Below are 23,562 nucleotides of genomic sequence, written 5' to 3' on the forward strand. Positions count from 1 at the left end.
ATTGTATTTTTAAAATATGTAAATACTTGGTCAGTTTTTTTTGCTGTCTGAGTGGGGAAAATGGCAAAAACCAAGTTTTGCTCCAAGAGACCTAGTCTTATGGAGTCTATACACATTGAAATGGAAAAACGCCAGCATTTTCTAAGAATTGATTTTTCTCCCACAAGAAACTTTTTTCCCCCTTACATTTGAATGGTATTTACTATAGACTTACTCTATAATTATCCTCTTCATAATTCTTGGTCTCTTCTCTGAAAGCCTTCTTTTCTCCTATGCCCCATTTTCCTTGAGCCATCTGTAGGGATGATGGAGTTGCTTTATATATTCCAGGTGTCTGTTAGATAGCTTGTCACATGTTACCTTAGGATGTAGGCATTTGTGTCCACATTTCATCTCTTCTTAATCTGTAGACATTTTGGGGAAAAAAGGCAAATTTAATTTACTTTAGCATAGTTCCTTGCACCTGGTACTCACTGAACATTTATTGAATGTGTGATTGAATGAGAGGTGGAGTAGTTATGAACACAGACCCTGGTGCCAGACTCTACCACCTATCAGCTGTGTGATATCAAGAAGGTTACTTACCCTGTCTGAGCCTCAGTTTCCATCTGTAAAATGAAGATATTAAGAATACTTACCTTGCCTGGCTGGTGTTGCTCAGTGGTTGAACCAGGAGATCATGGTTCGATTCCCAGTCAGGGCATATGCCCAAGTTGTGGGCTTGATCCCAGTGTGAGACGTGCAGGAGGCAACCAATCAATGATTCTTTCTCATCACTGATGTTTCTATCTCTCTCTCCCTCTCCCTTGTGCTTAGGACAGTGCCTTGAACAAAGTAAATAAATACAAACAAAATCTACCCACATTTTTTGGATCATATATATGACTTCATTTTTAAAAACTGGATTTCTAAACCTATACACACCCTGTGATGTGCAAAATGTACTGAAAAAAAAAATCCAATAACAACAAACAATGCAATAACGCAACTCCAAACTACTTTCAAGTACTGTTATTCCAGAATTTGGCAAATGAGTTTATTTACACATGGTGATTTTGTAACCTTTGAAACTATGCCTCCCACCCTTTAGATTTTTAGACTAAACTGATCCTAGCATCTTTTCTTCTTATCTTGGGTCTTTCACTGTGTTTCTTGAAGTGCCCTGATCAGACTTACAATACCTGAGGTGTAAAAGCTACTCCCTTGCTTTTAAAGAGGACAGTTAAATCCTTAATGGTTGCAAATATCAAACTTATCTGACATTCACTTACTTTTATATAACAAAGGAATGTATCTTTAATAATGAAGTAATCAGAAAACACTGGCACTACCTATTAATAATATTTATGGTCAATGGAACCCACATATTCTGAAAGGTCATACTGTACATTCTTTAAAGCAAATTTAGGGATTTTTCTACTGAAAGGATTTACAAAGGAAGACTTGGAAGGGCCTTGAGAGCAAATTTCTGAAGAGCAAAAGGCCAAATACTCTCCCAGGATCTTCAGAATCTATGCTACTCCACTGGACTGGATTCCATAATGAAGCTTCTTTATTTCCTGGAGTCAGAATGCTTCCACGCGTGTCCATACAACGTGGAGAGAACATGCTCATAAAAGCAAAGGAGAACATTGACCATTACCACCTGTTTAACATGTTTTCTTGTTTGATTCAGATGAAAGATTTTAAGTCTCATCTTAATGTGGTGAAAAAATATTAAATTGTAAAACACTAATATTGTCTTTCCATATCCATTCATCCTTCATTTGTAAAGTCAGAGCAAGAGGAAAGATATTTGTGGTCACCTTGGCTGTTTCCTTGTGACCTTCGATAGGGCTCAGGTTTTAAATTGAATCTGCATTGGGGTGTCTGGGAGTGGGGAGTGAAAAGCCACAGGGTGCGAAGTAAAGTAAAGGCTAGATGTGTCCACTTGGTATTAAAGGAATGCTTTTGCAAGCAAAAAAAGAGATGGTGTTCGGGAAAAATGAGTGTTGTTTTCTCCTGCCTCGGCATCTGCTTGCTTTCGCAACGGCCGCAGTGTTTTCCTTTACCTGGTAGGTGGCCTCTCCATGTATCGATGAGGCACTGCGTGAAAATGTGCCTCCTTATGTCGGAGGAAAATTTGCTTTCACTTCTTTCCCCGGCTCTTCTGTGCCTCCCTTTGTTCTAATCATACACGTGAGGGGAAAAGCCAGTGATACCAGCAACCATTTTCTTCTCTAGCCACTTTTTGGAGTTAATAATTCAAATGGATCTTTTACAAACTCTCATTTTATTCTTAGAAATGGCCTTATTGCTAACAGTCTGCTCTCCAGTTGTACTTTATCAAGCAGCAGATCTGTTGTAAAATGTGATGACTGGATTTCATCTGTTTTGCCACCCCCTAAGAATTCATTGCCCACAGTGCTTCAACTGCTGTTATAAGAGCCAGTTTAATTTTTGTGGTACATTGATTGATAACTGGGCTCCCTGGTAGCATGGCCTTCCTTGAGTAGGACTGCTGTTTTCTAGGTCTCAGATCCCCCGAAGATGCTACATAACTCCCTGTATGAAACCAATCTTCCACACCCTAATAGTAACATCCCAAATCCCCAAATGAACAAATAACACACATGCACGTGCCTATAGGTATTTTAATGCCTGCAGGTGATACACTATGGGAAGGGAAGGTGCCCCTGGCCTTAGGTATGAGAGAATCAGAGACACAGAAAGATGAACAGACAAACAAACAAAACAAACAAACAAAAAAACAAAATTGAAAGACTAGCCACAGTTCTGAAAAAGTTATCTCAATTGGTCTCATTGGCGTAATAAAATGGCAGGTATTTCTTCACTCCTTCACTGATTTTCTGTTGCTTGCAGGTGTAGAATCCATGCTATGTATCTTCAAATTTTAAAAAAATAATAACAAAAAGGAAGGCAACAAAAGAGTTGGCAAAGAGGAGAACTGTAAAACTCGGCGAAACAAAGGACAGCAGCTCTTATGCTATCTTCTTTTTTATTTGGGGTAAGTGAGATGTTAGATAAAACGATCTCTGTACGTACCGACCATAATACATTCATTCAACAGATATCTACTGAGCACCTACTATGTTCCAGCACTAGGAGCTGGGAGTTTAGTAATGAACAAAACAGAAAAAATGTCTTCCTTCATGGAACTCACATTTCAGTGATTAGAAAATATAATAAATAAAATATATAAAGTAAATGCCATTTTTGATAGTGATAAGGGCTAATCATGAACAAAGGAGGGGAGGTTTTAGACAGAGTAGGGACAATCAGCCTCACTGAGAAGACGATTTTAAGTAAAGACCTGAAGAAAATGGGAAAACTAGCCATGTAGATATCTGGGGATGAATAATCGAGGCAGAGGGAACAGCAAGTGCAAAGGCCATGGGGCTGGGGATAACTGACAATATTTTTCTTGATGAGAGAGAGAGAGAGAGAGAGAGAGAGAGAGAGAGAGAGAGAGAGAGACATCGATTTGTTGTTCCACTTATTTATGCATTTATTGGTTGCTTCTTTCACAAGCCCTGACCAGAGATCAAACCCACAACCTTGGTGTATTGTGATGATGTCCTAACCAACTGAGCTACCTGGCCAGGTCCATGCTTCACATTTCTGTGGAGAAAAACAAAGAGGCTGTGAATACTAATAGGAAGTAAATGCAGAAGTTAGTCATAGGAGATGATACCACAGAGATAAAGAGGACCAGACCATGTAGATCCTTGTGAATCATAGAAAGGGCATTGGCTTTTTCTTTTAAACCCATTAGAAGTCACTGGCGGGTTTTATGCTGAAGACTAAGATGATTATATTTGCCTTTTAAAAGGATCACTCTGGATGTTATGTTGCCTGAGAATAGATGGAAGAGGGGCCATGGAAGATGGAGATCAGTTAGGAAGTTACTGAAATTTAGACAGGACTGGATCAGGGTGGTGGTATTCTGAATATATTTCAAAGGTAGAGACAATAGAATTTGATGATGGCTCTTACTTAGGGTAAGAATAGAGTTATGGATGCCACCTGGATATTGATATGAATAACTGGTAGAATGGAGATTTAATTATTTAAGAATAGAGGCCCAGTGCATGAAATTCATGCATAGGGGGAGGGATCCCTCAGCCTGGCCTGCACCCTCTCCAATCTGGGACCCCTCGGGGGATGTCCGACTGGGACCCCTCGGGGGATGTCCGGCAGTCAGACATCCCTCTCAAAATCCGGGACTGCTGGCTCCTAACCACTCACTTGCCTGCTTGCCTGATTGCCCCTAACCACTCTGCCTGCTGGCCTGATCACCCCTAACTGCCTCTGCCTGCTGGCTTGATCGCCCCTAACCACCCTCCCCTGCCGGACTGATCGCCCCTAACTGCTCCTCTGCTGGCCTGATCGCCTCCAATCGCCTCTGCCTCAGCCCCTGCCACCATGGCTTTGTCCAGAAGGAGGACTGGACGACCGGAAGATGTCCAGTCGACCCAGTCTAATTAGCATATTACCCTTTCATTAGTATAGATGGGAAAAGTTGAAGAAGGAAGGTAGTGTGTGTGTGTGTGTGTGTGTGTGTGTGTGTGTAAAGATCTTTATTTGGGACATGTTAAGAATGATATGTCTACTAGATACCTAAGTGGAGTTATCAAGTAAGCCCTTGGATATACGAGTCTGGAGTTGAGAGAGAGAGGCCCAAGTTGGAGACATAAATTTGAGGATCATCAGCATGTAGATGATATTTAAAGCCATGAGACTGGATGAGATCACTTAGGTCACTTCTTAGAAAAGAGGTCTGTGGATTAAATCTTAGGGTTTAGAGAGATAAAGAGAAATAATTCAATGAAGCTGAGAAGGAATGGTAAAAAAGAGTACCATGTCCTGGAAGCCAAGTGAAGAACATTTTTCAAGATAGAGATAGTGATTGATTGTGTCAAATGTTGCTGACACATAAGATGAGAACCTTTGGATGGGATTTAGCATTGCATTTAACTATACAGATTTCATCACTGACTCTGGAAGAACTTAATTCTGTTAGGTTCAAGGTCTAATAATCCAAGGCATCTCATCAATCTCTATGGATTAAGTAAGACAATGGGTTCACATATAAACAACTTGCTCAAAGCAAACTGGAATGAGAGAACAGGAGATTAAGAAAGTTCTAAATTTCTTTTTTTTTATAACTTTGTATCTATTGATTTTATATATAGGGAGGAAGGGAGAGAGAGAAACATTGATTTGTTTTTCTATCCATCCATGCATTCATTGGTTGACTCCTGCACGTGCCCTGACCAAGGATCCAACTACAACACAGCACACCAGGACAACTCTCTAACCAACTGAGCCATGGGGCCAGGACGAGAGTTCTAAATTTCTTAAGAGCCCTACCCTATAAACTGAGGCAGGCAAATGCTGTAATTTTTAAAATAAATAAATAGGCAAAAACAACAACAGAACAAATAGAACATCATCCAAACAGAATTACCATAGGTAATAGGCATCAATAGAAACCATGACAACCTGGAAAAGAGGCCTTGTAGAAAATCTGTGTGTGTGTGTGCACACCCTGCTTTTTCAATGTATTTATCATGCCGCGGCCTTGGCAAGAGCAAGAGCTCCTCATCTTTTGGAAACAAACAAAACTGGTCTAATATAAGTGGTTAGAAATCCTCTCTATAGTTATCGATTTAAATGTAAAACTCCAATTAAAACATGGATGGGGTTGCAGTTGTGTGAGTAGACTTAGTAGGAAGTCTAATTATGCCACAGAGTGGAGGGTAATCTTGGCTGAAACAACAGCATATCATTTGGATTTTTAGAAAGCCTCAAAATCAGTCTGATTGGAGTGAAGATTGGTAAAAGGGAAGAGAGCTAGAAGGGAATGATCAGATTAATGTTAAAATTGAAAACATGTACACTTCTGCCCCTTGCAACCCAGGAAGGGCAAATGCATATGAAAAATACTGATGGTATTGCTTCACATACTTGGGCTTGCATTTTTGGCAGGCGCAATTTACTGAAAGATAGTCTCTGAAAGCTCATGCTGTACAGTGCAGGCATGGTACTGCCTGCTCCCACCCCATTCCCTCCCTGGGCAAAGAGAAACATGAAACATGCTGATTCTTATTGGGAATTTGATTTCCCCTTAAACTTGGGACAGCAGATTTACTAATTGTTGACCAATCCAGAAGTTGGGCACAATGATGAAAGGAGAACAAATGAGAGATGGCCCATCTTTCATTACTTTATGTCCTTTAAATTCCCCCTCAGGAGTGGTGGCTGGATAGTGAGATAAAGTGAACTCCCATCCGTGGTGGTCTTCAGCTCTAAAATCTCTGCATGTGGACTTCTAAGTCATCCTGACATACACCCAAATCCCCTTTGTAATGCCTCAAGGACCTGGCTGGCAATTACTCTGAATGCTTTTGGAGTGTTCTTCATTGTTTTTGCCCTGAATCTGTCTCTGTAAGAACTTAAACTCTTGTCTTTCCTCTCCAATTCCAGCGTGTTTGTGTTTGCTTGGGTGTTTGATTGTCATATCTCCTTCTCCAGGGTGACTCAAGTAAGAGACCTCATTCGGACTTCCAAAGACCCTGCCTCTGGACGTGGTCTCTTACAAGGGAAGAGAGGAGATTAGAGCAGAATTGTGTCTATGGCTGGGAACTGTTTTGCTCCTTGTGGGCTCAGTAGGACAGAAACAAGGTGAGGAATGGCAAAGCAACAATATTGAATTATTTCAGAAATGCCCATGCCACCTATTTAAAACTTCCTTTACTTCTGGTAATTACCTAAATTATTCACTGTGTGCTGTTACAGTTTATCTGTAGTGTGATGCGTTGCAGAAGTTGCCCCATTTGGAAATATTTTTTCCCAAACATGTATCTACCTGAGCAAAATTCAGTATTATTTTTTCTTGAGCTGAGGTATTCGAAAAACGTGCACTATGAGGAAGTAAGCAGGATAATTATATTGGTAAATGTCTTAGGTCAGGTCCCCAGAAGCAGAGACTAAGATGAGCATTTGTGTACAAATGATTTATGAAGGAAGTGGTCCCAGGAGAACCTGGTGAGAAAGTGGAGGAATCAGGACAGGAAAAGCGATGAAGTCAAGCAACATGTGCTGTTTCGGGCCAAAGCCCATAACAGGAGCTTTAGCCTGTTCTTACAAGGGAACCCTGGGGGTGAGGTTGAGTTGTCCACCACGAGGCAGCTGGGAGGAGGTGAGCCTCCTTACTCTTGTATCATAGGTCACTGCTGAGGCCCAGCCCAGGGCGATGTAAACTCCCAGGTATTTCTGCTTCAACAGCCCTAGGGCAGACCTCTAAAGGACAGTCCTATGGGAGAGTCTTTGGAAGCAGAAGCCGAGGAGCAGAAAGGAATGCATGGAAATGGTCAAAGGAATTCAAGAAAAATTGGGTGGGCTCCTCCGTGTCTGCCACATCCTTGTAAACATTTATCGAGCTGTTGCTAGTGCCAGCAAAGATTTTCTTCCATGCGGTGTATATTATTTAGTTTTCACAATACCCCATGAATGATCTCCATTTTACATACGAAGGAACTGAAGGGTCAAGTAATTTTAAAGAGTGTTCAGAAAAGGTCAGTCACAGGGCCAGTGCTCAAATCCTGCTCCATCTAAATGCCATGCCTCTATAGTCACATTTGCTCCTCTGACTATATTCCTTCTGGTCACTTATTCTAGTGCTTCTTCTCCTCCTCCTATTATATTCCTAACTTTTCTCTCCATTTATTATATTCCAATATTTCTTTTGGTTATATGCCATCATCAAAGTGAGGGTTCCATTCAGGAAAGGATTGGAATAGTGGGATAGAGTAAATTAGAAAGACAAAGATGATAGTTTTTAACCAAGAAATAGTACAGCAAATGAGGGAGGATAATTCCATGGCCAGGAGAGAGGAGTAAATCTATTAATGATGTTCAGGTACCTGGAAGTTTTTATCATAGACTAGATTGACCAGATGTGCTCAAATATCTACAGATTAGGTTAGAAACCTTGCTGCTATGACAGAAGGATTTTAGGTTGAACTAAAGAAAATGCTCCCTGGCTTTAAGGGCTATTGAGCACTGAAGTGAAATCCTGTAAACTCAGAAAGAAAAGAAAAAAAATGCTAGAAAGATGCAAACCCAGCCTGCCACGCTATGCACATGTATGAGGCTATCTTGAATACCGGTGCTTCACACCTGCAACCTTGGACAGAGAGGGAGCTGTGGAAGGAAGGAAGGAAAGAAGAAAGAAAGAAAAAGAAAATTAGAGGAAATTTAGGTTCATACTGACAACCATTGAACTCCTGAACAAACCTCACCTGAAGTTTCTGGACTTAACTGCAAAATTATTTGCTCAAATTGCTATTTGTAACTTGAGCGGCTTTATAGGTTTTGTGCCACTTTCACCATAAAGAGTTCCAAGTGACACAGGTACTCCCCATGGAAGGTGCTTTCATTAAGAACCCTTCATCTTCCACACCCACTTCCAGAGTCACATTCCTGAAACAATTCAGCAACCTAGTTAATCAAATTCAATTACATTTAGGCTATTTCACTAAGTGAGAAAAGTTGTCCACTTAAAATTTACAAAGATTCTGAACAGAATGAAAAAAAAATGTTTTGTTGAATTATTTTAAATTAGGCAGAAAAACATTAAATGATGCTATTCTCTGATAAGTCTAGTTAATTGGAATTTTAATTCCATAGGAATAATAAAACCTGGGGTATGAATTTATGTTTGAGGAGCAAAATTATCAAATTATGTACATATACTTAATTAAACAAAAAGGTATACACACGTTAGTTTCTCCTCTGAGGTAATATGTTAATATATCTTAAGCAAAGTGTATTTCCCCTTATCATGATAATTCCTCATTTTGCAGAAATTACCTTCAATCTTTTTCCCTATATGTGATAAGAATATATAGCTATAGTTCTCAAAGTGTTATATGGATCACATATAAAGCCAAATGCCTATCATCAACCCTAAATTAAGCAACTAAAAGAAGCTGGGAATGGCTGTGAAAGGAGAAAGAAATCAGTACAGAGAAAATGGGAAGGTGTAGGAAGAAGTAATCATGGCTCATTTCAAAGGTCATTTCACTGGAAAACTAATGAAGTTTAAGCATAATGATCCCTCACCTCCCTTTCTAAGTCTGTGAGAGAAACTCTAGCAATGTGTTCATATTGTTTTAAGATTTTCTAAAATTTTCAAAAGCTAGATATTTTTATTGTAATTGGTTAAGATAGCTGTCTATTCTCCCCTTTCATACTCGTTGCCTCATTATATTCTACTTGGGTTGGGTAGCATTGCAATGACTATAGAAATGTTGAAATCTGGCTAAGGTGGCCTGGCCCGTGTGGCTTGGTGGGTTGGGCATCATCCTATGCACAGAGAGGTTGCTGGTTTGATTCCTGGTCAGGACATATGCCCTGGTTACGGGCTTGATTCCAGGTAGGGGGTGTGCAGGAGGCAGCTGATCAATGTTGCTCTCACACTGACGTTTCTCTCTTCTCCCTTCCTCTCTCTCTCTAAAAATAAAATCAATAAAAAGTATATAAAGAGATATGGCTAAGGTGATGCAGTTCAACAGGGATGTAGTTATGTGGGTCATAGACACTTCAATATTTAATTAAGGTATTGCTAGCCACCCCAGTGTAGTTTTGCCTTCCAGGAATATTTATTCTGTCAACTGTACCAACTCACCTGTGTTTGGAACAAGAACCTGGAGGATTAGAGGTTTTATTACAATATGAATGGGTGCTAAGGTCTCCAGCACCAGAAATCTGTAAGTAGTGAGGAGATACCTGAGTTGAAATGTACAGAGATAGAAGCTAGTCTATGGAAATTCTTCCAATTATCAGAAATATAAAATAAGTAGTCTGGATAGATCAAATCAGCCATAACATTCCCTTAAAAATACAGAGAAAGGTCATATACAAGAAAGGCCCCAAGTCTCTTCAATTCTTTGGAGGCTGAGAGAGGTTAAAAGTTTGAAGCCAGCAAAAGTTGTTTCATGAGCTTTAAAGAAAGAAGCCATCTCCATGACATAAAAGTGCAAGGTGAAGCAAGTGCTGATGAAGACACTTCAGCAAGGTACCCAGAAAATCTAGCCAATATAATTAATGAAGGTGACTACACTAAACAACAGATTTTCAATGTAGATAAAACAGCCTTGTATTGGAAAAAGATTCCATGTACGACTTTCATAGCTAGAGAGAAGTCAATGCTGGCTTCAAAGCTTCGAAGGACAGGCTGACTCTCTTGTTAGGGGCTAATATAGCTGGTGACTTTAAGGGCAAGCCAATATTCATTTACCATTCAGAAAATCCACTCTGCCTGTGCTCTATAAATAGAAAAACAAAACCTGATGACAGCTCATTTGTTTACAATATTGTTTACTGAATATTTAAGCCTGCTGCTGAGAATACTGCTCAGAAAAAAAAGATTTCTTTCAAAATATTCCTGCTCATTGACAATGCACCTGGTCACTACAAAGGCTCTGATGGAGATGCACAGTGAGATTAATGTTGTTTTCATACCTATTAACACAGCATCCTTTATGCAGCCCATGGAGCAAAAAATAATTTTGACTTCAAGTGTTATTATTTAAGACGGACATTTTAAAGGCTATATCTACCATCGTGATTCCTCTGATGTATTTACTGGGCAAAGTAAATTGAAGAACTTCTGGAAAGAATTCACCATCTAGGTGCCACTAAGAACATTTATGATTCATGGGAAGATGTCAAAATATCAACAGTAACAGGATTTTTAAAGTTGATTCCAACTCTCATGGATGAGTGTTCAAGACTTCAGTGGAGGAAATAATTGCAGATGTGGTGGAAATAGCAAAGGTGATAAAATTACAAGTGAAGCGTGGAGATGTAACTTAATTGTTGCAATCTAATGAGAAAATTTAAATGGATGAAAAGTTACTTCTTACAATGAGCAAAGAAATTGGTTTCTTGAGATGGAATCTACTCCCAGTGAAGATTCTATGAAAATTGTTGAAATCATAACAAGGATTTTTTTTATTTAAAAAAAAATTTCCCCATTACCATTTATCCCCCCTTCACCTCTCTCACCGTGTTCCCCCCCACCCCCCACAGTCATCATGAACGTAGTTGCTAAACCATAGCAGGGTATGAGAAGATTGATTCCAATTTTGAAAGAAGTTCTACTATTAATAAAATGTTATCAAACAGCATCACATGCCACACAGAAATCATTAATGAAAGGAAGAGTCCACTGATTTGGCAGACTTCATTTTTGGCTTATTTTAAAAAATTGCAACAGCCACTCTCAACAGCTGCTGACTGATTGGGGTGGGTGATGGTTGCTGAGGGTTGGGGTAGTCTGTAATGATATCATATCTCATTTATGATGTTGACAATTTGTATTTTCTCTTTTTCCTTATTAGTATAGAGATTTATCAATTTTTATGACCTTCTCAAAGAAGGTGATGAATTGTTTCAGCTTCTGTATAGTGCAGTGTCTCTTTTGTTTTCATGTTTGAAAGACTTTTCACTCGGGCATAGAATTCAAGAATGGCAGATTGTTCTTTTCCTTTCAATACTTTAAAGATGTTGCTTTACTGTTTTTCTTTCTTGCATTGTTTGTAACAAAAAATGTTATTTTCTCTTTGTTTCTTTGTACACATCCTTTTCTCTGATTTCTTTTAAGGTTTTTCATTTAATACTGATATTGGTCCATTTGATTATACCGTGACTTGGTATCATTTTTTTTGTTTTCTTAGCTTCTCATATATGTGTTTATAGTTTTTCTCAAATTTGGAAAATTTTTATCCACAATTTCTTCAAATACTTTTTCCTATAACCCCATTGTGGCTCCAATTACTCATATGTTAGACTGCTTGATGTTGTCCACACCTCTTTGATATGGTGTCAATTTTAAAGTTCTCTTTGTTTCATCTTGAATTGTTTCTATTGCTATGCCTTCAAGTTCACCAATCTTTTCTTCCATAATGTCTAATTTACTGTTAACCTTAAAAAGTCTATTTATCTCACACATTGTAGTTTTTATCACAAGTTTACTTGAATTTTTTTATATCTTCCATGTTTTTGCTTAACTTTTTGAACATATGGAATACAATTATAATAACCATTTTAATGTCCTTCTCTGCTAACTAACATCTGTGGTTAGTTCTTAATCAGATTCAATTGATTGATTTATCTCCTCATTATGGATCATATTTTCCTGCTTCTTTGTGGGTCTGGAACTTTTTGATTGGATGCCAGACATTGTAAATTATACCTTGTGGGATGCTGAATATTATTGTGTTCCTATAAATACTCTTGAGCTTTTTTCTGGGACACAGTTCAGTTACTTGGAAATAGTTTGGTCCTATCTGATCTTGCTTTTAATTGCTAGGCAGAACCCATGTAGTGAATAGTCATGGGCTAATTATTTCCCACTACTGAGGAAGAGCCTTCTGAGTACTGCACTCAATGCCCTGTAAATTTTAAAGTTTTCAGTCTGCCTGATGGGTACAGGCACTCTTCTTACCCGTGATTGTTCGCTGGGCACTGGTATCCCCTCATCCTTTTGGGTGATTTTTTTCTCTGGCCTCAGATAGTTTCAGATCAGTGTACATGCATGCACTGGTCTGTACTCAGTTGAATACTCAAGAGGGACACTCAGTAGGTATCTGTAGTGATTTCTGTGCCGCTCTTTCCTCTCTGGTACTCTGTACTATGAACTATAGCTGCCCGGGTCTCTTCAGATTCTCAACTGTAGCTCCTCAACTTAAGGAGTTGGATACACTCCACCTGGGCTCTCTCTCTCTGGATGTGATCTGGACCCACCTTTAAGGTAGTAAGGCGGGACAATATAGGGTTTACTTCATTTGTTTCTCACCTTTCAGGGATCAGTATCCTTCATCACCCCACGATCCCATGTCTTGAAAACCATTGCTTCATATATTTTTGTCTAATTTTCTCTTGTTTCAAGTTGGAGAGTAAATTTGTCCTTTTCTCCATTCTGGCCAGAAACAGGAGTTCTCATTATTTGATTTTTCTTTTTGGCTGACACTTTATTCTTTAAGATCAGAATAAAAAAAAAATAGAAGAGTCACAGAGAGGCTTCAGGTATGTAACGTAGGTGTTTGATAATAGAGCAGTGGGCCAGTCTCAATTTCAGTTTCATTAATCTGCTAAGGAAAAGGAGGGATTTACATGAAATACACAACTCAGATGGCCATGTTAGTCACTGTGTCAGGAGGCTTGAGAGCTGAGCTCTGGAGAAACAAAATCCCTGACAGTTGTTGATGTTTTTTTAATAGGAGACTTCTGTTATTTTAGCAAACAGAAAGACTGCATAAAAATGTCAAAAAGAAACTACTTTTGAGGAAAAAAATAGAAACTGACTCACTAAAGGGACCTTTTGGGGATAATTACCCAGAGCCTGTGGTAGATCGGGAGAGCTGATTTAAAGTTATTGTTTTTGCAAATTCTGCAAAAAAACAAGAAACAAAACAAAGATTTTTCCCTGGGTTTGCCAGTAGTGGAAAAATGCCTCCCACATCCATAATCGCATGTAAGCTACAAAAGTGGATTTTTTCTCCTTGAATTCCTCAAACCTCTTTTTCTCTAACATAGAGCAATGTTGGCTTTTGATAAAACCTTAAAACTATAATGTGAAATAGCATTTTGATTTTTGTTTTACAGTCTGATAATAGATAATAGGGTCTTCAGTGTGTTGGTTTCCTGCTGCCTGAGGTCAGTAAAGTCTGACCTTTCTCATCTGACACCTGTTCAACTCTGAGGATGCTGATTAATTCATGGGGAAAGGCATCAATTTCACAACCTAGTCCTCTACATTCCTGAAATGCCCGTCTCATGGGAGACATTAGATGACTTCTGAATTAATTGGTGTAAATAACTATTCAGTCTTTTGGATACTAGTACATTCTCTTTCATTCAAAAAAATTCTCCTCACTTGAAATTTATCACCAACAAAATTATACTTAAACGTTTAATTCAATTAATAGCACCACACGCATCACTATATTTCTTCTCAATTATATCCATGCCTTTCTGTTACCTATATGCTAGTTGTTCTTAATTTATATGAATTTACCTTTATTAAATCCAACCATTCAGTTTAAAATTGTGAAAGCCTCGTTAGAAAAATTTTTCGTGATAGGATTTCAAATAGATTTAACAACAAAAATCATTAAATATAAACAAAAATGTGAATAAGTATGGAATCATTGACTGGCTTCTTACATTTTTGGAAATAATTTCTATCTTCTGAGACTTGAAGGCTTCCTGGTATCAATTTACATTTAGCTCTAACGGCTGATGTCCCCTTTCCTCCTCCATTATCTCCTTTGGAATGTGGACATACTGGGTTGTTGTGAGAACGGGGTTACCATGGAATTAGATAAATACTGAGCAAAGTATTATGGCAATGTGCGTGTGGTCAAGTGTCCTTCCTACCTGATAGTCAATACCTGAAGTGTGAGGGTTGACTAATTTGTTCTTTTCTCTTTGTTGATAGGAAGAACCAATGCTATAGTCCCTGGATAGTAGCAACGGTGGCCTCCCACTCTTCTCTTCTGGGAGACTCCTGGGCACCCACATAATGGAGAGTTGCTAGAATTTGTTACACAGCTCTTCTTGGGCAAAGGGGCACTGTGCATTCTTGGCAACTTCTAAATTCTAGAAGCTTCATTTGTTAATCCTCTGAATCATCCAGCCCTTGCTTTTTAGAAGGTATTTAGAGGTGTTCTCGCTCTTCTCTAAGCTATAATCCTCTTGTTCTTCCCCAATAGACTCTGAGGGCTTTTTAAACCCTAAGACCCCATCATTGAACAAACCCAAAATTAGCTTCCATTTTCTTGAGAGATGAGACAGGTTAATCTTTACACCCTTTCCAAAGGTCAAGGAAAATATTTGCATATCATCTTGCTAGGGGTGTAAAGGAAAGGAAGGTGAACAGAGAGGAGGAAGGTGATTTTAGAGAGTAGATGCAATAAGTATACACATAGCTGCTGAAGAATTTGGAATTGCAGAACTAGCTGAAGGTATAGGAATGTTCTGCATACCAATAAACCTTATATAAAATACAAATACTTGGAAGCCCAGAATTTTTGAGAGAGAAAAATTTGGAGGTATTCTTTTAGTCTTATCCTATCATTTTAGAGATATAAAAACTGAGTCCCGAAGAGAAGTGACTTGGTTAAGATCACACCTAAGGCAGAGTCCTGAGTTGTAGCCAATGCTCTTACCATTATGTGCTGCCTTTTTTTTTTTTTTTAAATACACTTTATTGATTTTTACAGAGAGGAAGAGAGAGTTGATAGAGAAAGAGAGAGTGAAAGAGAGTTAGAAACATTGATGAGAGAGAGAGAGAAATGGATCAGCTGCTTTCTGCACACCCCCTACTGGGGATGTGCCCGCAACCAAGGTACATGCCCTTGACCGGAATCGAACCTGGGACCTTTGGGTCCGCAAGACGACGCTCTATCCACTGAGCCAAACCGGTTAGGGCATGTGTGCTGCCTTTTTAAGGTCAGTAATTTCCAGAGAGATGATTTTAGCTCCTTGATATATCACACTAAGGCATCAGATTTTGTTTCTTGAGTTTGTGCTTACTTATCATAATGAGGAGATAATAGCCAGGTGCCTTTCAAGTTTTAAGTCATACTGTTTTTGAGTATAAAGTTCAATTAATGACTCCATTCAGGAACAATGCTATCTATACTTCTCAAGTTGAAAGGTCAGATGACAGAGGTTGCATGTCAGGAATGCAGAGCTGCTGTCGTCCAAGTCTTGTCTAGTTTGATATTATCATTAAAGTGATTGAATGACCGAAAAAAGTGATTATGGCTTTCCTTTACTTTGCTGTATTTAACAGGAATACAACCTTCTCTTTCTGGTTTGTATACTAGAGATTTAAAAATCGTAAGAGAAAAGATCAGAGAGTGAAGGAAAGGCTCAATATCGTAACAGGTTAGGAATCCACATACTTAAAAGCTTAAACACTTTATTATTCAAGATCTTTTATGATCTGGCCAATCTATTTTCCCAGCTATATCCCATGTTACTTTTCTTTGCATATAGCTTAATCCAAACCAAATGACTTGCTATTCTTCAAATGGTTTGTTTTCATACCTTTAAACCCATTCTCATGCCGTTTATCCACCCGACATTCTCTGTTCTAAAACTTTGGTTGTTTAAATTTGACCTAGTTTAGGTTCCCTGACAATCAGACACTGAGATACACTTTTAAGCTCAAGTAGTTTGTCAGGAGGTAAAGGCAGGAGGATGGGTAAGTGAAACTAGGCAGGAAGCTCCTGTTATAAAGCCAGTTTTCAGTTCCAGGAAGCAACTGAAGCAGCGTTGTGCTAGGGCCATGGTCAGCAAACTGTGGCTCGCGAGCCACATGCGGCTCTTTGGCCCCTTGAGTGTGGCTCTTCCTAAGCCTTAGGAGGACCCTAATTAAGTTAATAACAATGTACCTACCTCTAGAGTTTAAGTTTAAAAAATTTGGCTCTCCAAAGAAATTTCAATCGTCGTACTGTTGATATTTGGCTCTGTTGACTAATGAGTTTGCCGACCACTGTAGGGAAACTCTGGCAGCCCATACAACTTATTCCACTTCAGAGTTATCCCACTCAAGGAGGAAAGGAGCCACATTACTTCAACATTCCTCAGCTATTCCTTGACAGCTTCTCCTGAAGACCTGAAATATAGAAACTTTCCACCTGTTGAACAGGTGGCAGAGTAAGTACCGTCAGTGAGAGGACACTCTCAACAAAGAACTGCTGGTGCTAGGAGTTGGACTTTGGGCCAAGTGCAAACAAGTGTAACAGGGAGGTAATATTGGAGAGGCACTGACACCATCTGCTACAAAACCGTGCCCAAGAGAAAAGATGACATTCAGGACAAATGAGTGTCTATTTAAAAAATTCAAGAATAATACTTGGTCTCTTGTGTCAGTTGGGATGAGGCTGGTAAAATTATTCTGAATATAAGAACATTTTGTTTTGTTACTGGAGACTATTTTTTTCACAGGGACGGTTAACCGATTAAATTAGGGTTTTGTGATAGTAACAACTTCAAAATTCTAGTGGCTGAAAACAGTAAAAATTTATTTCTTGTGCATGATAGATTTCCAAAGCAAATTATCAATGGGGCTCTGTTCATTACAGTCACTCAGAAAGCTGGTAGGTGAAGGGTGTATGTCAAAATATGAATCCATATCACAGTGGAAAGATCAGGTCATGGCAAATTGTGCAGCAGTTCTTTAAGTTGCCACGTGCACATAATGCACATCCTTGTGTTTCATTGGCCCATGCAAGTCACATGAGCACCTCTACTTCAAGGAGACAGGGAAATGTAAGCTTACCACATGCACATCCTGACCTCTGACCAAATGGTGGATGTGATTCTTTTATACGTAAAATCACCAACATTTTCATACTTTTCAACATCCCAGTTTGTTCTCCCTTCTCTTGAGGACTATTTTTTATGCCTATGTCAAAACCCCTTGCCCATAAATGGCTTCCCAGAACACATTCTTCCTCTCATTCCATACCCACAATTGTGTGTGTGTGTGTGTGGGGGGGGGGGCAGGGGGGGAGGGTTGGGGTGAGTTGCTCATAGTTAAGCTGCCTGTAGCTATTTTCTTACTCCTATTTACCACATAAACAAATGACTATGGCACAAGTGAATTCTACTACTCCTAAGTGATCAGAGTTGAGGTTCTGTTGGTTTCTTCACCTTAGGGATATTAAGAGAGCACCTTGACCAACTAGCTGTTAACAACTTACTTTAAAATAACATTTCCCTTGATTTTTAAAGTGCCATTTTCAACAAATACAAAGCAAATTGCTATATTACCATATTCCGTGAGGTGGGGGGGGGGGGGCTAAATAAATATTAAGTGGTGAGAATAGTTACCATAATTACAATTATAAAGTAAATGCTTTTTAAAATTATACAGATTTACATTTGAAAAAAGTGAATCTTTTAATAAGCTCTGACTATTAAGAGCTTTATTATTTTTTAGTTATCATGATTGATGTAAAAGATAAAATTTAGCCTGGCTGGTTTGACTTAGTAGTTAGAGCATCATCCTGTGGACCCAAGTGTCATGGGTTCTATTTCAAGTCAAGGGCACATACTTCGGTTCCAGGTACCCCAGTCCTGGTAGGGGCGCATGCAGAGGCAACCAATTGATGTGTCTCTCTCTTACACTGATGTTTTTCTCTCTCCCCACTTCTTCCCTCCCTTCCATCTCTCTCTCCCCCTCCTCTCCTCTCTCTCTCTCTCTCTCTCTCTCTCTCTCTCTCTCTCTGGAAATCAATGGAAAAAATACTCTCAGGTGAAGATTAGTGTATATATATATATATAATTGTGAAATGGACTGCCCCAAGGCTATGTTGTTATGTTACTGCCCAATTTAAACCCTAGCATAAATAAACTCCATGCTCATTTTTGGCATTTTTTAAAAACATTCTTTATTTTAAAAATAATATTTTGTTTGTTTTGTTTATATAATATATATCCTTTTATATATTTTCTGTTCAAGTGTTACTTATTTATAATAAAGCCACTTAGAGTTCCATTGCTAAATTCACACCTTTAGTAGAAACAGATTTCAAGAGACCTTGGTAAACACAAATGGAAATCAAAAAACACAAAGTATTATGTTCTCCAACAGTAAATTTAACATTAGTATACAAATTAGAAATAACAGACCATTTTCAACCATAGCAAAAATGACAAAGACTTCACTTGGATAGCAAGCTAATTCTTGGCAATGTTATTTAGTAATTGCAAGAAATATATTTGACTAACAGCATAGGAATGATTAAATAAATTATGATGTTATTATAAAAGATAATATAATATTTATAAATAATTTAAATTATAGCACAGTAGAGAATGCATAAATTGTCTTTTTCAACTACTTAAAACAATATGCACAGGCAAGAAATATGACAAATTATAAAGAGGTACTGGGATTAAAGGTGATTTCTATTATTTTATTATTCTCCTTCTTCTAAATTTACTATTTCAAATATTTTGGGACAAGACAGTCCTTTAGTTTTACAATTAGAAAATTTTTAACTTTCTATGTTTCAAATCCTAAGATTTTCATTGTTGTTGTTGGTTTTATCTGTACTAGGTCAGATATTTATTGGATTCAGTTCTGAGCTTTTGACCAAAAGAAGATCTTCATAAAAAGAAGGAAGATAATAGAAGAGACACATGAAAATGACTGAAAGCTTGGGAAATATGAATCAAGACTGTTAGACCTAGCAGAGAGCTGGCTGGATGACATTTCAGTAGATGATGGATTCCTACACAGAACATGATGCTAATCTAGGACATAATAGTCACTCAATCATCATTTTAAATAATTTTTTAAAACTAAGTGAACAAATGGCTGATTATTATACATCTTCCCTGAACTCATAAGAAAAAAAAATTAAAACTATAGAGAAAGTAATCTACATTTGGTATAAGGTGACATAAATTATTTAAAATATGGAAGATGTTGCATTGGCTCCTTCTAGAAAAGGAAGGGTTAAAAAGTGAGGAAAATTTGGGGTGCTGAGAAGTATAATTACAAAAACACCTACATTCTGAGGTTCCTTAAGAAATGGACACAAAAACCCAAAGCAAAACAATAAAGTTTCTAAGGCTGGCATTGCAAAGAAAAGCAGAGACTAGCAGAGAAAACAGATAGAACTGGTTCAATTGACATTATTGGATCTCCCTGGATACAGATGTGCATCAAATAAGCAAGATCCTGGATTTGTCAGTTTTGTGACTGAATAAATATGATTTTATTAAATCCATTCATTCATTCATTCATTCATTCATTTTGTGAAAGTCAATTTGAATAAAGTTTCTGTTATCAATAGCCAAGTAAGTCTGATTGAATACAACATTTTTAAAAAAATTATTGATTTTTTTTCCAGCGAGGAAGGGAGAAAGATAGAAAGTTAGAAACATCCATGAGAGAGAAACATCGATCAGCTGCCTCCTGCACACCCACTACTGGGGATGTGCCCGCAACCAAGGTACATGCCCTTGACTGGAATTGAACCTGGGACCCTGCAGTCTGCAGGCTGACGCTCTATTCACTGAGCCAAACCGGTTAGGGCTATTAGTAAAATTGTCAGAACTATTAAGAAAATTAGAGATGCTTTATGTTTAATAGAGTTTTTGTTTGTTTGTTTGTTTGTTTGTTTGTTTTCTTGAGCAAATTAAAGCTTGAATTTCCCAGAATCAGAACCTCAAGGAAATTTCTGGCCAATCACTCAATCCATCAACAAGTAGTAAATGAGCTTCCCATTTGGGCCCATTACTCTTCTAGGCATAATAGCAAAGTAAAACTAAGTAGAAAGCTTCGTCCCTTTCTTCAGTAAACTTACAATCCACTCAGAGAGACAAAGCAAATACATTAGAAGTAACTTGGAAGAAGGAAGCACATAAGCTTCAGTGGAAAGAGGTGTTAACCAGCATGCCTTAAGGCTTTCTGTGAGCCTCATATCATACAAAGTATTATAGAAGGACCCTAAGAAACAAATATACAACCACTGACCTCAAGGAGCACATAGTGGAGAACATAATACACAAATTCCAGAAATTAATTAAGTGCATTACAAAGCAGCATACTGTAATTTAATAACAAAAAATGATATCTTAGTATGAAGGCCTTCCAGAGTAACTTTAGGAAGAGTAAATGGAGAACAATGTTAAATACTGGAGAAAGGTCTAATAATTAAGGGGTGTCCATTGGATTTGACATAGTCCCTGTCCACAAGCAGCTTTTGTTGATGGCATAAAGCGTAGACTTTGGAAATGCACAAGTCATTTAAAAGCAGCGTATCACAAACTAATGTAAATGGTACATGAGTTTGGAGGCACCAAACAAGTGACATTATGTTTTAACTTATTCCCAGCATAAAAGCTCAGAGGTTTCCTCTGCTCTGGTCCTAAGCCACCCACTCATTGCTCTTGGAACCAGGAAAATGGTGCTATTATTGAGCATCGTTTGAAATTATGCCTTAGGTACCTGTTGGCTTGCAAATATTTTAGCTATGTCTCTTATTTTCAAGAAGATGAAGTGTGTCTGTTTCAGCGTTCGTTACTCTAAGGTTATGGGGTGACTGTTGATCATAGTTGTCAGTTTTAAAGTTTTGATCAACTTCATTTTAGTAAGAGATCACTCACATAATTTTGTGATCATCAATATGAAAGAGCAGTTTTTGCATTAGAAAGTTATGTGACCATTACTCTTCAGCTGGACAATGGTTTTTGATGACTTAAATATATCAGTTTTTTATAGAGCTTAACGAATGTTCCACCAATTAATGTTAAAGACCTTGCATTATGGGTGGACAGGGATGGAGGCAGGCAAAGTCTGGTCCTCAATGTCATTGACCCATAGAGGCACTTTTGAAGACATTCATTGCCATACCTGATTCTCAGTGACCTCTGTCCACAATGGCGGTCACATTGTTTGTCTCATCTCGTCCCCAACTGCTAGTCCATGCAAGTCACCATTGGAGACAGGCCTTCCTCCAGTGAGCATGACCCCTGACCACTCCAGGCCCAGTAGTTCTCCTGCTCTCTCTGAGCCACACTTGACCCAAGTCAGTCGTCTTTCTTCTTCTCTGTCACACTGCAGGATGGGAAATTCTGACGTTGTGTAAGGCTCTGCCTGCCTAAATGAACTCAGCAGTCACTTTTCTCTTAGGTTTTGCCTTCTTTGGGTCAATCTAGTTTCCATAAACTCTGTGGGGGGTTTTGTCTCCTGGCTTGGGCTTAGCCTAGACAGGGGTGGGCAAGCTTTTTGACTGGAGGGCCACAATGGGTTCTTAAATTGGACCGGAGGGCTAGAACAAAAGCATGGATGGAGTGTTTGTGTGAACTAATATAAATTCAAAGTAAACATCATTACATAAAAGGGTACGGTCTTTTTTTTTTTTTTTTTTTTAGTTTTATTCATTTCAAACAGGCCGGATCCAGCCCGCGGGCCATAGTTTGCCCACGGCTGGCCTAGGAGCATAGGCAGTGACTATCCCTTGGGAGGGCACTGAAGCCTATGTTTGCATTGCATTTCCTTTACTCCTACTTCTGTCAACATTCAGGGAACACTGTTTTCTAATTTGGCTGTGTGGATCTAGAGAAACGCATGTACTTTGTCATGATATTTTATCCCACATCTTTTGCTAGATTGTGACTCCTTTCTACACTTCTTTGGCCTTTAGTTTTTTGGCTTCCAAAAGCCAAGAATCAACTACTTTCTTTCTTTCTTTTTTTTTTTTTTTTTTGCTGTCACATTCCTTTTCTGAAACAATTAGATGGGAACAGCCTAGCTGACTGAGCAGTGGGTAAGTCAGTGACATGGTAAAAGACCACTTGGGGTGTGTGGGTGGGATCATGCTGGCTAATATTCTCACATTGTTATTCCATCACTCAATTAAATGTCAACTTTTATTTAAAAATAAGAATTCTAAGTTGGCAAGTTGTGCAATTTCCATTTCAATGCTTCATGCTCTCCATGCATTAACAGAGAGGTTTGTAAGAATTCAAAGGGAAAATCAAGGCAGTAAGGTAGCAGAATAGTTCCTAGAGAACCTTCAATACTTGGATTTTTCTCTATTCTGCTGCTGAAATGTTCTTTGTGTTCTTGGTATGTGAATATTTACAGTACTAATCCAATCTATCCTCCTCACTCCCTGAAGAAATGATAAAGGAGTACATACAATAAATAAGGATTCTTATTTGGTAAATTTTATTCTCAACCTTCCCCTGGCCTCGCCCTCTTCCAAAGCTCTTAAACCTTCAACACACACACACACACACACACACACACACACATGCTGGAGAGTCATTTAGATGAACTAACTCTTCTTTTGGAGTACAAAAGTGACTCCCTACTCAATAGTAGTTTGTTTCCAAAGAAGTCAGAATTTGGTTGAAGGAGAGAAGAAATCCAGAGGAAAAAAAGAAAAAAAAGATATTTTTACCAACATGGACCCAATTTTGCTCTCCTGTGTCCATCCTTCCATCACCCCTTCTCTATCTTCAGTATGAAAACTAGATTAAGCTACATTTGGTTAACTCTGTAAACAATTTGGAGAGTTGAAGAGGTGGTCGAGAGGTATAGAATGATTTAGCATTAAAGGGGAACAAGGAGTTGGAGAATAATGAAAAGCTGGAGAATGTTGGAGAGTTAGGAAACTGAAAGTTTGTCTTATTTTTTAGAGAATGGCATGTCTCAACAGAGAAGTCATGGGATCTGTGGTAGAATTTAGAGAAGGCCCCTAACCCTAGTGATTCAAAGGTTACGTGACATCCTTCTCTGAGAGGAAAGCTGGTGACTTCTGGGAGCCATAGGAGAAGAAGCCTCTGAGCTTTCAGAGCATTTCAGTAAAGTAATCACCATGCTACTTAATAAGGCCTTAGTACTAAGGTACCATCTTTGTTATTAAGTTATGGTATGCTGCTGTGTAATACACTTAATTAATTTCTGGAATTTGTGTTTTATGTTCTCGACTATGTGCTCCTTGAGGTCAGTGG

The 23,562-nt window shown here is 38.5% G+C and overlaps 1 long non-coding RNA gene across 1 annotated transcript; it reads left to right on the top strand.

Moving 5' to 3' along the window:
- The first annotated feature begins 2,173 nt into the window (after positions 1-2,173).
- Positions 2,174-19,825, top strand: LOC308529989. Its single transcript, XR_013996812.1, has 3 exons — positions 2,174-3,007; positions 6,538-6,687; positions 19,151-19,825. It is a non-coding gene; the product is annotated as an uncharacterized lncRNA (long non-coding RNA).
- The last annotated feature ends 3,737 nt before the right edge of the window (positions 19,826-23,562 follow it).

This window comes from Myotis nattereri (genome assembly GCF_964212035.1).
Source record: "Myotis nattereri genome assembly, chromosome: 14".
Classification (NCBI taxonomy): Eukaryota; Metazoa; Chordata; class Mammalia; order Chiroptera; family Vespertilionidae; genus Myotis; species Myotis nattereri.